The 14,766-nt window shown below is 41.7% G+C and overlaps 1 long non-coding RNA gene across 2 annotated transcripts in view; it reads right to left on the bottom strand.

Moving 5' to 3' along the window:
• Positions 1-1,201: 1,201 nt before the first annotated feature.
• Positions 1,202-14,766, bottom strand: part of LOC100980301 (uncharacterized) — a 36,425-nt gene continuing 22,860 nt past the window's right edge. For both annotated transcript variants that reach the window (XR_008620550.2, XR_008620549.2), the window contains 2 exons: positions 7,965-8,046; positions 1,202-2,778 (listed from right to left, as the gene is read on the bottom strand). This is a non-coding gene — a long non-coding RNA (uncharacterized LOC100980301). The remainder of the gene's footprint in view (positions 2,779-7,964; positions 8,047-14,766) is intronic.

The following is a 14,766-nucleotide window of genomic DNA, read 5'->3' as shown; positions in this document are numbered from 1 at the left end:
ATGACAAGGAAGTTCTGTTTGTGGGTATCCGGGAGAGAAATGTCCTGATTCCTAAGAAAGAGACACAGGAGGAAATGGTCGTTTCTTATGCCTGCTCTTACGTCTGAATGAGACACTTGGGATTGCTACAGCCATTTGCAGCCCTTGTGAGGACAAAGTCATCACCAAGAATGAAGGATCAGACAGATGGAAAGAACTTGGGGCCTTGGGTACAATATTTAGCCCTTGGATCAACTTCCCCCAAAGCCATTCCTACTTGACTTCTTGTTAGGTGAAAAAAGATGTATCTTTATGGTTAAGTTGAGTTAGAGTTCTGTCATGTATATTGGGAGTTGTCCTTACTTATAAATACTCATGCTATTTTCTTTGTATGGAGGGTAAAATAATTTAGAAGACTTGAATACTTAATATGGGTCATGAGTAGCAGTGCCAGGGAGAAGGAATTGACTTCCATGGTTCTGGGTTTATGTTTAGTGAAGGGCAGAAAGGAAGAAAATTAGGAGAAATATTCTTATATTGGAAGGTTGGTGATAACTAAGAATTGCATTATTTTCTGGTAACAATTAAAAATTGCATTAATAACATTCTAACTTTTATTAGCTTTAAGTCCTTCTCTATTCCAGCTATTAGACTCACTTCAAAGACGGAAGGTACATTGAAAGATGGGATCCCATCTCTTTGTCTTTTTTATTCTTCTGAGACCAGAAGTCAACTTCCACTTATCCCCAGCCCATTCTTTTCTGACATCTCTTATTATTCACTAGTCCTAAGAGACTGAGGTCACTGAGTCACGTGCAGACACACAGATGGGATATAGGTCATAGAAGTGTATTTTATGTTGCTATTATGACAGTGTTTAAAAAACAAGATTTTTTTTTCCACTTTTCCCTACATATTGAAAGACGTCACAAAAAAGAAGCCTCTGGAGTTGTGTCCTGGGTGCCCCACATTAGGCAGAGCAGAAGCTCCCTCGTTTGCCACAGTCCTCACCATTCCCTATTGCCTTATGATCAGCCTCCCAAACCCACTCACACTGCTTTCCTCGACACCTATTAACATTTGAGTTTATTGCCTATATAATCATTCTAAGCTGGCATCCTGCTTGCTCCCTCATTGGAAGGACTTCTACCACCAAATATTCTACAGGGTAATGTTCTCATTCCAGGCACGTAAACATTTGTAAGAAAGAACAAAACACTGGTGACTGGAAAATTCAAACTTTAATGAGGAAATGAGCCAAAACGTTCACTTTATTTTTACAACTATAAGGAAAAATTTAAAAAGAAGAAATAATCGGAGCTAATTTATTTATTTTAGAGTGGATATTTTGATTTAATTTATTTAGCATTTTTTAAAAGTTGACATTTATCTCTGAGAATTATCTCACAGTTAAATATATAATATCTGAATGGGATGAAAATATAATTTTTAATCATTTTTAATTTTCTGAAAATAATTACTATGAATGTTGCAAACATCCATTTTTTAATAACTGAACTTGATTACCCTAAAAGTTTGTAAAGAAAGGGTCATTTGTAATTTTTTCTTCTTAATATATTCATTTACAAAAGCAGTAAGAAATTGATATAACATGTCAAAAGCCATTAGATATAGCTAAGGCTCGTCCAGCTCTATCTGTAACCAAATCCAGACTCATGGAATATTATGCAGCCATAAAAAAGAATGAGTTCGTGTCCTTTGCAGGGACATGGATGAAGCTGGAAGCCATCATTCTCAGCAAACTAACACAGGAACAGAAAATCAAACACCACATGTTCTCACTCATAAGTGGGAGTTGAACAATGAGAACACATGGACACAGGGAGGGGAACATCACACACTGGGCCCTGTCAGGGAGTGGGGGGCAACATGAGGGAGAACATTAGGTCAAATACCTAATGCATGTGGTTCTTAAAACCTAGGTGACGGTTTGATAGGTGCAGCAAACCACCATGGCACATGTATACCTATGTAACAAACCCGCATGTTCTACACATGTATACCAGAACTTAAAGTAAAATAAATTTTAAAAAATGAACTTTTGCACTGTTACATTATAATATGGAGCTTGAATCACAAGTCATTTAAACCTATCAACCACCATGAACCTCCACCACCTCAAAGGTGCTGGAAATTTAAAATGTGTTTGGATAGAAGTATCTTTAAATCTCTCTCTTGATGAATGGGTATTCAATCTATGATTTGTGGGGCTTGCTCCAGAATCTCCCTTACTAATAGAGTAAACTATAGTAAACTCTTTACTGTAGAGTTGGGAGGCTGATCGAGTGAATGAATGTGAACAGAATAATGGGTAAAGACTAAGTATGCCTTACACACAGAAATTAAGGAAGGTTTGGAGCACATAGGATGTGCCAATTAAGCATTCCGTTCAGTTGCAGGTAACATAGATCTCTTCTAAAATAGGAGTTTATTTCTCCCTCACATATCATGAAGTCCAGAGGTTAGTGGTAGAACTTGTGCAATAGAAACTTAGTTCCATCAATATCCACCTACATCCTATCTTTCTCTCTCTTCTCTGCCATCTGTAATTGCTGACTTTTATTCTCATGTTTATCTCAACATCACAACAGAGAATCTGTATACCAGCCATCACTTCAGCATCCCAGACAGGACAAGAAGGAAGGTGAGAAAGACAAAAGAACAATTGCTACCAGAGTCACCTCCTCATCTAAGTATTCCTTGTAGATGCCATCCGATAACTTCATGGCCTTTATTTCCATCTTATTGGCTGCTGTTGAGTCACAAGGTGATGTCTACCTGTAAGAGAAATTGATCCATGCAGTTTTTGTTTGTGTGTGTGTTTAGGTATATTTATTTTTCCACTTCCAAGAAAACTACAGCACTTTTAGAAAGAAAGGTGAATACACAGTAGACAGAGAGGTCCAATATTAAGATGACAAGGGTCCGGACACACCGGCATGCAGGGTCCCATGAATATCACTGACTTATGCACTACCAGCAAATATTGCCGCTCCTGAGTTCTACCTATGCTGTTTCTCAGTATTTGTCCATAAATTGACACACTGTTGTGTTTAAATTCATCTACTTAAAAACGAACCTTTTCTTGAACTTTTAGTTAAAAAAATCACTACATCTTGCCATAAAAATAAATATAATAAAGATGAACAATTTTATAGTGCTCTACCTACATAATCATACCTCCAAAATTCTGAACATGGATTTGCTGTTTTAAATAGGAGCTCAAAAAGTGTGAAAAAATGCTATTACAAAAAAGATGATCCTTTCGTATCACCAGAAGGATAAAAGAAGATGCTAATGGGAAATGATCCCTCATAATATCATTTAACATTTTTGGTTGTTTGGAGACGGAGTCTTGCTCTGTCGCCAGGCTAGAGTGCAGTGGCGTGACCTCAGCTCACTGCAACCTCCGCCTCCCGGGTTCAAGAGATTCTCCTGTCTCAGCCTCCTGAGTAGCTGGGATTACAACCGTGCTCTAATTTTTGTATTTTTAGTAGAGATGAGGTTTCACCATGTTAGCCAGGATGGTCTGGGTCTCTTGACCTCGTGATCTACCCACCTCGGCCTACCAAAGTGCTGGGATTACAGGCGTGAGCCACCGTGCCCAGCCATATTATTTAACATTAAGAGTGATGACACCTAAAATTATCTCACATTCCAGCCAAAGCATGTGTCCTCTGTGCTGACTTTGTCTAACAGTTTCATTTACAGATGAGATAATGAAACCCAAGAAGGGCGTATTGTTTTCCTGAGATTTACCGCAGACAAGGGGCTAGGACACATGTTACCAACCTCTAAGTTTATGGTCATTCTACTTCATCTCATCACCTTTTATCAACACCAATACATTCAGGAGTTCTGAAGTTCCCGGAACACAAACTTCACTGCCTCAACACTACGTGGATTGGAGCACCCACGTCTGGTGTTCTGCAAAGCAATGGGTAGACACTGGTTTAGAAAACACGTATGCTGCCTGCCCCTGTGGTGCGCAAAACTGAATGCCTGATTTGTTAGCAAAACAGATCAAAACAAAATGAATTCCAATGCAAAGCAAATGGCTGAGATTATCTTCAAATAAAATAAAAGCCAACTGATTGCTAAAAATGTTTTTTGTGGGTTCCGATTCACAGTTCTCATTCATTAAAACGACCCTGGCTGGAGATCGAGACCATCCTGGCTAACATGGTGAAACCCTGTCTCTACTAAAAATACAAAAAATAGCCAGGCATGCCAGTACTATACTGCATGTACTACAGGCACGTGCCTATAGCCCCACCTACTCGGGAGGCTGAGGCAGGAGAATCGCTTGAACCCGGGAGGCAGAGGTTTCAGTGAGCCGAGATCACACTGCTGCACTCCAGCCTGGGCGACAGAGTGAGACTCTGTCTCAAAAAAAAAAAAAAAAAGACCCTGGTTGTGAATTTGATTCAGTCCCTTCATCATCAGAGTGCATTTTTTCTTTTTTCTGTACATGTTAGCATTTAATTTAACATAAAGTGCAAAGAAATGTTCAGTTGCTTTGTTTCCTCATATAGAAAAAAGACTCATCTTTAAGTTAAGCTTGATTTTTATTCTGTTACATCATTCAACACATTTCCATGAGTCTATTTAAAGATATGGGCTAGCACATGGAATATTAGCATGTGGCCAGACTGTGAACATTTAGTGTGGACCCCAGGACTTCATTTGCAAGTGTAGATTTCATTAGGTTAATGGGAACAGTGACCACACAACAGCAAGGGAGCCTGTCCCCAGGGGGAAGGACGTTCAGAGGAACTATTACAATCAACATTTTCTTACTTTTTTTTTTCCTTCTTGAATTCATAAGTCAAAGTTAAGATTTGCTTAAAATGTCACAGAGTTGAGGCATTTGTTGAGGGTGAAAATAACTCCATTGTCTTAGATGGACAATTTCTGAATGTGTGGAGATGCTCACCAGACACGTTCTTCCTGCCCATTGCACAGACAAAACCAATTCGCTGAGACTATGGTATGGCAGTAAAGAAAGAGTTTAATTGACACTAGACCAGCCATGCAGGGAACAGAGTTATTACTCAAATCAGTCTCCCCGAAGGCTTAGAGGTTAGGATTTTTCAAAGACGCTTTGGCGAGCAGGAGGCTAGAAAATGGGTGCCGTTGATTGGTTGCCTATGAAATCATAGAGGTGTGGAAAATGATCCTTGTATGCTGAGTTTATCCCCAGGTGGGGCCACAGGACCGGTTCAGTCATGACTCGTGAGTCCAGGTGAGGTCAGTTGATTGCCAGAATGCAGAGGTCTGAAAAACATCTCAAGAGACCAATCTTAGGTTCTACAGTAGTGATGTTATCCATAGGAGCAACTGGGGAAGGCTCAAATCTTGTGACCGCTGGCCACATGACTCCTGAGTAGTAAGGATGATAGAAACTGCCTACATTTTAGCAGAATTCAGACTCCTCCCATGATCCTCATCTTGAGGCCTTTCATTAGTTTTTGGTCCCTGAGCAAGGAGGAATTTGTTTTAGGAAGGGACTATTGTCATCCTTGCTCTAAGTTAAACTATAAATTCCTCCCATGGTTAGCTTGGCCTGTGCTCAGGAATGAGTGAAGATAGCTGGCTTGTGAGGCTTGAGGCAAGATGGAGTCAGTCATGCAAGACCTTCTCTCACTACCCTGATTTTTGCAAAGGCAGTTTCAGTGTTTTGCGTGATGTGCCTTCTACTCAACGATCCAGGTTCATTCTTCCACACTTCTAGGCTGAGACATAGGTCCATGTCTGAAGTAGCAAAAGATGGTCCCACTGGGCGGGGTGGCTCACGCCTGTAATCCCAGCACTTTGGGAGGCTGAGATGAGCAGATCACAAGGTCAGGAGATCGAGACCATACTGGCTAACACGGTGAAACCCCGTCTCTACTAAAAATACAAAAAAAATTAGCCGGGTGTGTTGGCGGGCACCTGTAGTCCCAGCTACTCAGGAGGCTGAGGCAGGAGAATGGCGTGAACCCGGGAGGCGGAGCTTGCAGTGAGCCGAGATTGCGCACTGCACTCCAGCCTGGGGGACAGAGCGAGACACTGTCTCAAAAAAAAAAAAAAAAAAAAAAAAAAGATGGTTCCTCTGGCCTTGAATTAGGAGGACAGTAAAAATATTCAGGACCAACAACTGCCACCCCATCAGGCAGAACTCACCACTCACCGGGAACAATTCCATGCAGCTCAAATTCGAAATCAAATCTAGGTTCTTAATGTGCTACTTGGAGCCTGTGCTTGCCCCCGGAGACTTGTTTCTTACCTGCTTTCCCCCTTACACGCTGGCCTGCAAAGAACTGAGGGAAAAAAATCAGTTGTTTGCTGACATTTAAAAATAAAAGGATCTAAGGCCAGGTGTAACGGCCCAAGCCTGTAATCCCAGCACTTTGGAAGGCTGAGGTAGGTGGATTGCTGAGCTCAGGAGTTCAAGACCAGCCTGGGCAACATGGTGAAATCCCCTCTCTACCAAAAATACAAAAAATTAGCCTGGTGTGGTGGGGAGTGCCTGTTCTCAGACACTCAGGAGGCTGAGGTGGGAGCATCACTTGAGCCTGGGAGGCGGAGATTGCAGTGAGCTGAGATCCTACCACTGCACTCCAGCCTGGTTGACGGAGTGAGACTCTGTCTCAAAATAAATAAATAAATAATAAAATATAAAAAATAAAAATTAAGAATTTAAAAAATGAAATTAAAAATAAAAGCATCTGACAGCAAATGACAGATTTCTGGCACTTTCTGGCAAATCTAAGGGATCTACTACCACATTTCTTCAGAGTAACAACCATGGAGCTTTTAGATGGGTGCCTTCATTTCCTGAGGCAGACACAACAAACTTAACGGCCAGAAACAATACAGGTTGATTCTCTCACAGTACAGGAAGCTGAAAGTTTCCCCGGCAGAGTCGCACTCCCTCTGAAGGCTCTAGGGGAGGATCCTCCCTTGCCTGTGCTGCCTCCAGGTCTTCCTGCCTCTGCTGGTGGCAGCTTCACTCTCATCTCCGCCTCTGTCTTCACAGGCCTCCTTCCCTGTGTCTCATATCTTCCGCTCCTTTATTTTATAAGGACACCACTATTTGGATTTAGGGCCCACCCTAAATCAAGGATGGTATGATCTCAAAATCCTTAACTCATTACACCTGCAAAAATCCTAGTTCCAAAATAAGGCTCACAGGTGCCAGGAGTTGGATGTTAGATGTAATTTTGCGGGGACACTATTCACTCCCCTAGTGGGGTCTCCACCTTCCAGCATCTTCCCCATTCCATCTTGTATATGGCCAAATTCTCCTTGCCTATCTCATTCACCCATGCATTAGAGTTTCTAAACCTGATTCCACTGTATCTTCTAGCCCACGGTTTTGAATGGAACTGTCAAAACCAAATTGCACTGGGCAGAGTTAAGGAAGGCTTCATTCAAAGCTACTGCAATACGGTAAAGAGACCAGAACTCAGTTTGAGCACAGCTCCTCTGAAGAAAGTGTGTGTGTGTGTGTGTGTGTGTGTGTGTGTGTGTGTGTGTGTGTGCGCGCGCGCGCATGTGAAGACCTGGGGTCAGGGAATTGTAGGCCATCCGTCTTGGTGAATCAGCTTTCCCCAAAGGAAAAGTGAACTTTCTCGTATCTTTACGACAAGAGGGAGTTTTAACATTTGGAGCAAGACTCCCGCTGAAGTTAGGCTCCTTCCCTCCCACAGAGATGGGGAGATAGGGCAGCCCATGTTCCTGGGTGTCTACATTTCAAATGAATGTCTCCCAGGTCCTTGAGAAAGACAGGTCAGGTTGTCAGCACTGGCAGGAGGATTTGGAGCAGATTTGCCTCTCCAAGGGGCAGAGAAAGAGCCGCAAAGGCAAGTCTTCTGAAGTAAATGCTCTAAGAATAGGGAAACCAGGGACCTGGAGGCAGCAAGAAGAGTTAAGCTGAGAGGAATATTAGGGCTGTCTTGGTCTATACCCATGCATCTTACCTGAGTCCTTACATTTATTCAAGCAGTCGATTTTCACTTCCCAATGGCAAGCTCAAGAACTATTATGAGTCTGTTCGTTCACCTGTCGAAGAGGAAAATAAAGTCACTGCTTCGTAGGGTTGATATGAAGAGCAAATGAGACCAACTATTTAAAACACCATGGTGACAGGGGGTCACAAATGACCAGAACACAGCCCTCAAATCTCGGCCGCATTGTTGCCAATGCAGAAAATCTTTCCCATCAAGGTCATGCCGTTTTAGGGGTGGCTCATAACCAATAATAATAATAATCGTGAAACAGCCTTTGCAAGATTATGACTGAGACCTAACTTAATCGACTCTATCTTGCTTCTAACCTCCAAGCTGTTCTTGTTCATTCCTAGGCTTAGGCTGAACCAACCTTGGGAGAAACTTAGTTTATAGTTTAAACAAAGTTTATAGTTTTATATAGTTTAAACGAAGTTTATAGTGTAAACAAAGATGGGAACAGCCCTTTCCCAAAGCAGACCTCCTTCTTGCCTGGGGACTAGATTGCCTTTGTAGGACTAACATTAGCCACAGGATTAGAAATTATGGTTTAGGAGTCATGCAGCTGGAGGCTACAAGATTCTGACCCTCCCTAAGCTGCCCCTAAAATCAGTGCTTGAGGTATTTTGCAGACCCTGCACTTGATGGATCAGCTGGCACCACCCAGATAGATAAACTGGCCCATCTGATCTTGTGACCCCCACCCAGGAACTGACTCAGTGCAAGAAGACAGCCTCGACTCCCTGTGATTTTATCTCTGACCAATCAGCACTCGTGGCTCACTGACTTCCCCCAACCCAGCAAGTTGTCCTTAAAAACTCTACTCCCTGAATGCTCGGGGAGACTGATTTGAGTAATGGTAAAACTCTGGTCTCCCACACAGCTGGCTCTGCATGAATTACTCTTTCTTTGTTGCAATTCCCATCTTGATGAATCCACTCTGTTTAGGCAGAGGGCAAGGTGAACCCCTTGGGTGGTTACCATTGCTGAGGAGTAAATGCCTGACCCGATGGAGCACAGCTCTGACAGGCTATGTGGGCTCCTGAGCACCAACAGAATGGGCTGAGGCCGCCAGGACCACCTCCCAGCTCAACCTCTGTCTCTGCCAGCTTTCTCCCCCTTCTCCCATAGATGTTTATATCAAGGACACTCCCAAATAAATGTCTTGCATGCTAAACTCAAATTTCAGAATCTCCTTCCCCGCAAAACCCAAACTGCAATGTGCACTCAGCACAGAACTTGGAGTGGGACGCCTCTCAGCCACCCATGGTGACTTCCACCACTGCCAGGGCTTCCGCTGCTGTCTCTGTTGACCTCAGCAGCCTTTCCCATGTCAGGCCCTGGGTGAAACCATCCCCCCAGGATTGATAAGAATTGTATACAAGGTTTTGGACAGAAATAGAGTTATGGTTAAGGATGCACCTGGCTGCACTCTGGCTCCTTGCTTGTTGCTAGAAGCCCAGTAGCACCAGGTCCTCACCAGGTGCTTCCCTGTTGTTCCTACAGACAGGATTTAGGACACAGGGTCATGAGACTGTTGAAGGATTGACTTGCATTCCCACTGCTCCTGTCGACAGGACCTCTGACAATCAGCTCATGGGGCTTTTGTTTAAGGATTGCTTAGGATGTTTTTCAGACCACACATTCTAGCAACTAGTGTGTAGACCCCCACAGAAGGATGAGATTGGCATGAGAATACAGCTTCTTCCTCTCCCTGGCCCATGACTTCACCCTGTGCTCCAACCAATCAACAATTTCCACCCTTCAGCCCACTCCAAATCTCTTCAAACCTTAGACCCGAATTCCTGGCGGAGATGGATTTGAGGTTTCCTCCCATGTCCTCCTTCGGTGGCCTTACGATTAAAGCTCTTTCTCTGCTGCAACCCCATGCCTCCAGGTGTTGATTTGCTGCATATTTTGGATAAGGGACCCATTATGGTTACATGGGGAGGCAGTGCCCCCCACCTTCCTCTTCGCATTCTGCTGCTGAACAGATGCTTCCTACACGACTCCAGATGCATCCTTAACCATAACTCTATTTCTGTCCAAAACCTTGTATACAATTCTTATCAATCCTGGGGGGATGGTTTCACCCAGGGCCTGACATGGGAAAGGCTGCTGAGGTCAACAGAGACAGCAGCGGAAGCCCTGGCAGTGGTGGAAGTCACCATGGGTGGCTGAGAGGCGTCCCACTCCAAGTTCTGTGCTGAGTGCACATTGCAGCACATTGGTAATGTGGGCCCTCCTGTTTCAAGGTCCCCAATTCAGAAGTCTCATTTTCCCAGAGTGTGCTGTCATGGGGCCATGTTCTTCTCTTTGCTGTTGGAGAATAGACAAAGCCACTCAGCCCAGCCACAGCCTCAGAGTCTTGTCCTACCTCCCTCTCCAGCCTCAACTCATTCCAGGCTCCAGTTCAGTATCTGTCTCTAGCCACACTGATTTTCCTTGAGTTTCCTGTGTTTGCTGCTGTCTCTCCTGCCAGCAACATATCGGGGTGAGGCCATAGCTTCTTTATTTATGTCATTTTTTTGTATGTTTCTTATTTGCTTCAATTCGAACATCTTGTCTCAAATGGAATGCAGAAGGAGAGATGAGATTCCTGCTGTCTTCTATTAAAGAAAACATTATGCATAATTGCAAAAATATAGTACAATGCTGCTATCCTCAGAGTAATTTTCTTTTGAAAAATATATTTTTTCATAAAAATATTTTATGTACATTCACCTTTAATTGGTTTGTTTTTGTTATTTTTAAATGAAATAAATATTTTAAATATCTCAATGTTTAATATTGTATTAATGTTATATATTAACATCACAATAATAAATTACATTATTGCAATAATGTATTAAATATAGATGCATCTGAGGCATAGAAACAAAACATCTTTGGGGTCCTCAGTAATTTCTAGAGTGTAAGTCACCAGTGAGAATACCTGAAATGGACAAAACATGACAGATCCTATGAAGCTCAGATGTGGGTGTAGCTCTTTCCATCTCTAGCCTCATTCACCTCTGCCTCCTGCCCCAGTGAATGTCATTCTCCAACAAAGTATTTGAAAAGGTATTTTTCTTTGAAAAAAGTACACAGATGGACGGTTAGCAAAGGAAGAGATGCTCAGCGTTGTTAGCCATTAGGGAAATGCAAATCAAAACCACAGTAAGGTTATACTTCACAACCACTAGGGTGGCTGTAATTAAAAGACAAGTAATAACTAATGTTGACGAGGATGTGGAGAAATGGAAAGCTTCATAATTCCTGGTGAGAATATAAAATAGTGCAACCCCTTTGGAAAACAGTTGGATGTTCTTCAAAAAGCTAAACATAGTTGCTAAATGACGCAGCAATTCCACACGTAGGTATATACTTAAGAAGGATGAAAATGTGTGCACACAAAAGCTTGTACAGGAATTTTCAGAGCAATATAGTCATAATAGTCGTGGAATGAAAACAACCCAAACGTCTCTCCACTTGAATGCATAAACAAACAATGGTCTATCTAGACAATAGCATAGCACTCGTCCATTAAAAAAAATGAAGTACTGACTCATGCTACAGCAAGGGTGAACCTTAACAACATTATGGTAAATGAGAGGATCCTGTCCCAAGAGATCATCATATGTTATGTGATTCTATTTGTATGAAACGTCAAGAACAGGCAAAATTATAGAGATGAAATGTAAATTAGTCGTTACTTAGCACCCGGAGGGTGGAGATGGAGGGTGATGGGAGTGGCTGGCAGTGGGCACAGGGTTTCTTCTTGCAGAGTGAAAATGTTCTAAAATCAGATTTTGCTGGTAGCTGTGAACCTAATAAAACCATTTAATTGTACCCTTTAAATGAACGGTTGTGTGGTCTATGAATTATATCCCAATTAATTTGTGAAGTTGCATTTTCAAACATTAGTAACAGTTATGTTTAAAATTGATATTTTGGGAAATTCAGAGAATGTCCTGGTTAAACTTGAAGTTCTTTACCTCAACATAGCTACCCAATAATATGCTACTAATGAAAACTTAAATCCCATTTATAATTTATTCCTCCAGAGGAGAGCAACTTTAGTCAACAACTTCCTTTTTGTGGGTGAAATAAAAGCATGAAGCAATTCTCTGTCTTCTTCATCTCAGTGTTTTCAATACCTAAATGTCTAAGACAAGTTCCAAGACAAAATATATAAAACTTACCTTAGATATCATAGTATGGACATCTTGTCAAGTGATCATGTTTAAATGAAATTAAATCCTCTTTCCTTCTCACAGTCTTTGAGTATGCTCAGCGCGAGCCATCATGGGGCCATGTTCTTCCCCTTTGCTCTTGGAGAATAGACAAAGCTACCCAGCCCAGCCACAGCCTCATAATCTTGTTCTACCTCCCTCTCCAGCCTCAAATATTTCCAGGCTCCAGCTCAAGTCATAGATCAGGTAAGTGGCATTCTGTAATAGCTGTCTATTTGATACTCAATCCCCTTTACTTCTCAAGCTTAAAATTGCCCGTTCTTTGTTCGGGCAGTGGTGAGGCTAACTCCAGGTGACTGGCAGTCTTACTCCCTTTTTGTCAGGTCGTCTTTAAAGATGAGAGTGATTGTTTGACCTAAGTTAAATTACAAGTCTACATATAAATCACTGTGAGGCATTTCTTGCCAAACTTTTGTTTATGGATAATAGGAGAGATATGGCTGGCATCATCTCTTTCAGATATTTTTGTGTTGATTAGGATGTGATGGCTTGAGATACAGTGGTCATTTTTCAATGATAAGGAAAAAGCCAAAGGATTCCAAAACATTCTCTTGATTCCTCTAAACTGCTGTACTAACTCTTCCAAAACATTCTCTTGATTCCTCTAAACTGCTGTACTAACTCCAGTAACCTCTAGAAATGCTGTCACATGAGGAAAAACAATCTCTAATGTTTAATCCATTATGATTAATTTCACCATTACTTGTAGATGAACTCAATTCTGCTTGATAGAAAATAAATATCATAATGGTCTTCCTATTTCCTATTTTTCCATGGATTATACCTTGTGTGTACATCTGCCTCTTCTACTATATTTAAAGCTATCTAGGGATAGATTCAAATCTTATTCACCTTTATGGTCTTCAGAGTGCAAAGCAGAGAAAATTGCTATAGTATACTTGCAGAGGTGGCCTTAAGAATACCACGAGTTATCCCAAAATGTAATGAAAACAAAACTAAACAAAACAACTTCAAAAGGACTCACTGTGCCTGGTTCTGAGCATCATTAAATCACAAAATACAATCTCTGCCCTCAAGAAGTTCATGGTCTTCTGAGGAGAAAATGAATTTTTCTAATATAATTAATTTTCTGTAAAACATGGCCATTTACAAATAAGTTGTATCATTTCAATGTTTTCAGCTGTAGCTACAGAAAATCCTGGCTCATCAGACTTCTGCAATGAAGGGTCTTATTCTCTCTCTTAGAAAGCCTGAAGATCCAGTGGCAGGGAGTGGGGGTGCTGAGTTGGCAAAGTAAACAGCTCAGCAATGTCAACTTGTCCCAGGTTCCATTCATCTCTCTGCATGGCCATCCTCCTCAGAATGGCTTCTTCCTTAGACTAGTAGTAAGGTAGCACCTGAAATTCCAAGTGCCATCAAATGAGGTAGGAAGCTCCTCATAAAGAAGACAGCAGGTAGCTTCCTACATCTTTTTTTTAGAAGAGCAAAGCTTTTTACTAGAATTCCCCTAGTGAAATTCTCCTTATATCTTGTTCATCTGAGTAAGTTCATAGGTTTACACATTCCTGAACCAATGAGTGCAAGGGAACTAGAATACTCCAGGGTCAAGCAGACCTGTCCCGTCCAAGGCTGTGATGGTGAGAAGTGAATCCCTGGAAAATATTATGGCTTAGCTAGGCAGGCCTGAGCAGGCAGTAGATTCTACGTGTGTGACCAACACTTTTCATGGAAGACGTAACAATTCTAGAGTCAGCCACAAGTTAAGTCATTCATGAACATTTCAGAACATTTGAGCACAAATTATATTGGATCTCTTCAAAAATTACAGAGAAACCCTTTATTTGATATGCCAGACGTGTCCAAGGCTGACCCTTTGATTCTCAGAACACATGTGCATTTGTGTGAGCTGTAATGGAAAAAAATAGAAGAATATTTGATATTTTTAATGCATAAAGCCCTTGGAACTGAAATAGGCATTATTTCAGGAAAATTCAGCTTTCTTCGGAATGTTTATAAACCTCTTTCCAAATTTATTCAACAGAATTTTATTGATTTTACAGTATGTGCCAGGCACATATCTTCATTTCAAAATGGAAACATGAAGACTCACATTGCTAGCCATTTCGTCTACATGGAAAATTTGAAAAATCCATGCCATCTGAAACACCACCTCATCAAATACACAGCTATTTGTCATATTCCTATCATTTGACTTTCAGGAGCATCGACATATTTGAGAAATAGACCTCAGTATGAACAAACATGAGGGGTGAAAACCGAAAATAAAATTCTAAGCCCCTCAACCAACTGGAGGGGCTCCCTCTTGGCCAAGGGGATTCCGAAGAAATCTGCAAAACCAGTTCAGGCCATGGCTGGGAGGTGGTGGGTTGGACATACCTGGTTACACCTTCCTCCCTTTGAAGTTCAGGTACAATTGACCAGCATTAACATTAAAACAGAGATCTCAAGACTGACAGAGCAGACTCTCTGTAACATTAAGTTACCAAATTCCGACCCTATCTGTCATATATCACATGACAGATAGCAGGCTCTGAGGGAAATCAAAGTATTTTACCCCA

This window comes from Pan paniscus, chromosome 10 (genome assembly GCF_029289425.2).
Source record: "Pan paniscus chromosome 10, NHGRI_mPanPan1-v2.0_pri, whole genome shotgun sequence".
Lineage (NCBI taxonomy): Eukaryota > Metazoa > Chordata > Mammalia > Primates > Hominidae > Pan > Pan paniscus.
The sequence above is the reverse complement of the archived record's forward strand: the minus strand, read 5'-3'. Positions and strand labels throughout refer to the sequence as shown.